Source organism: Lithobates pipiens, unplaced genomic scaffold (genome assembly GCF_037356315.1).
Source record: "Lithobates pipiens isolate NorthernLeopardFrog02 unplaced genomic scaffold, aLitPip1_a1.2 Scaffold_8, whole genome shotgun sequence".
Classification (NCBI taxonomy): domain Eukaryota; kingdom Metazoa; phylum Chordata; class Amphibia; order Anura; family Ranidae; genus Lithobates; species Lithobates pipiens.
Window position 1 is genome coordinate 659,033,444 of NW_027507903.1, and position 2,021 is coordinate 659,035,464.

The 2,021-nt window shown below is 41.0% G+C and overlaps 1 non-coding gene across 1 annotated transcript; it reads left to right on the top strand.

Annotated features, from left to right (window-relative positions):
- Positions 1 to 1,377: 1,377 nt before the first annotated feature.
- On the top strand, positions 1,378 to 1,506 carry LOC143965204 (small nucleolar RNA SNORA35). The gene has a single exon (XR_013271587.1). It is a non-coding gene; the product is annotated as a small nucleolar RNA SNORA35 (small nucleolar RNA).
- Positions 1,507 to 2,021: the final 515 nt, after the last annotated feature.

The window sequence follows — 2,021 nt, forward strand, 5'->3', positions numbered from 1 at the left end:
AGGTTATAGCGGCTTCAGATTGTCATTGGTTTGTAAGGTTCTAGCAGTGGTACAGTGTCATTGGTTGCTAGGGTTATAGCGACTACACAGTGTCATTGGTTGCTAAGGTTCTAATGGTTGCAGTGTCATTGGTTGCTAAGGTTATAGTGGCTGCACAGTGTCATTGGTTGCTAAGGTTCTAGCGGCTGCACAGTGTCACTGGTTGGTAAGGTTCTAGCGGCTGCATAGTGTCATTGGTTGCTAGGGTTATAGCGACTGCACAGTGTCATTGGTTACTAAGGTTCTAATGGCTGCAGTGTCATTGGTTGCTAAGGTTATAGTGGCTGCACAGTGTCATTGGTTGCTAAGGTTATAGCGGCTGCACAGTTTCATTGGTTGCTAAGGTTCTAGCGGATGCACAGTGTCAGTGGTTGCTAAGGTTCTAACACCTGCACAGTGTCATTGGTTGCTAAGGTTCTAGCGGCTGCACAGTGTCATTGGTTGCTAAGGTTTTAGCAGCTGCACAGTGTCATTGGTTTCTAAGGTTCTAGCAGCGGCACAGTGTCATTGGTTGCTAAGGTTCTAGCGGGTGCACAGTGTCATTGGTTGGTAAGGTTTTAGAAGCTACACAGTGTCATTGGTTGCTAAGGTTTTATCGGTTGCACAGTGTCATTGGTTGCTAAGGTTCTAGTGGCTGCACAGTGTCATTGGTTGCTAAGGTTCTAGCGGCTGCACAGTGTCATTGGTTGGTAAGGTTCTAGAGGCTTCACAGTGTCATTGGTTGCTAAGGATTTATCGGTTGCACAGTGTCATTGGTTGCTAAGGTTCTAGCGGCTGCACAGTGTCATTGGTTGCTAAGGTTCTAGCGGCTGCACAGTGTCATTGGTTGCTAAGTTTCTAGCGGCTGCACATTGTCATTGGTTTCTTAGCAGCAGTCCCTATCCAGCTGTAAACAAGCTATGAGGTATTCCAAGTGATGTCATTGCCCAAATATGGTCATAACTGCATTTGATAAAATACATTTTTCACTTACAATAGTATCGAATTTAAATAAATCCGAAATAACAGAAAAGTCAAATTTCATTTTGAATAAATTCGGATTGTTTTCAAATCAATTTTGAATCATTTTCAAATAGTTTTTGATTTCTTTTCCAATTTCCAAAGAGAATAAAATAGACTAGAATATAAAGTAATAGAATAGAAACAAATACAATAGAATAGAAAAGAATAATAAAATAGAAAGAATATAACCATTTTCTAAAATTCGAATTTCAAATAGAATACATTTTGAATTTATATACATAACAAAAGAATAGAATACAAAAAAAATAATTAGAAAATAATATAATAGGAAAAAAAGAATAGTATAGACTTTAATAGAATAGAAAAGAATATAATCCGCACTGTTAAGTGTCTCCTTGGTCTTCCTCTGACTCTGGGGTCTCATTCCGATGCCAGAATAATCCCCTTCTTGCAGAAAGGCCGGACTCTGCTGTGGGCCGACCCTTCCGATAGCTGGGAACACCCACTAAAGTAAAAGCATAATGGGCTAGTATGCATCGCATACTAGCCCATTATGTGGCATTTTACCTGTGATGTCCCTGCTGGTGGCTGGATCAATCTTCGTTCCTCCTTCCTTCCAGGGCCGTGAGGCTCTGTGACTGAACTCAGACATTCAGCTGTCTGTATAGTTGCTGCACCTTCATTCAGTCGCAGGCTGTCAGCACACGGCTCCAGGCCACTCTGAACGCCTCATTCATGCTGTAGAGGCATTGGCACCCATATGACTGGAGCCTGACATGCTGCACTCATCCATTGTATATGTCTAGACGTTGCACCCCTATGGCGGGGGTTCTGTTGTTGTACTTGGCTCCATCGTGGTCACCTAATGAAGAATTCCCAGATGATCTCTGATAGTGGTGTGCGCCAATATTTTCAAATTTACTTCTTTTTTTTTTTTTTTTATGTCCTTGATGACATTTCTGTTCTACTTTACAAGGATTCTCAAATAAAAGGAAAAATAAATGAAAAAAAAAAAAAAA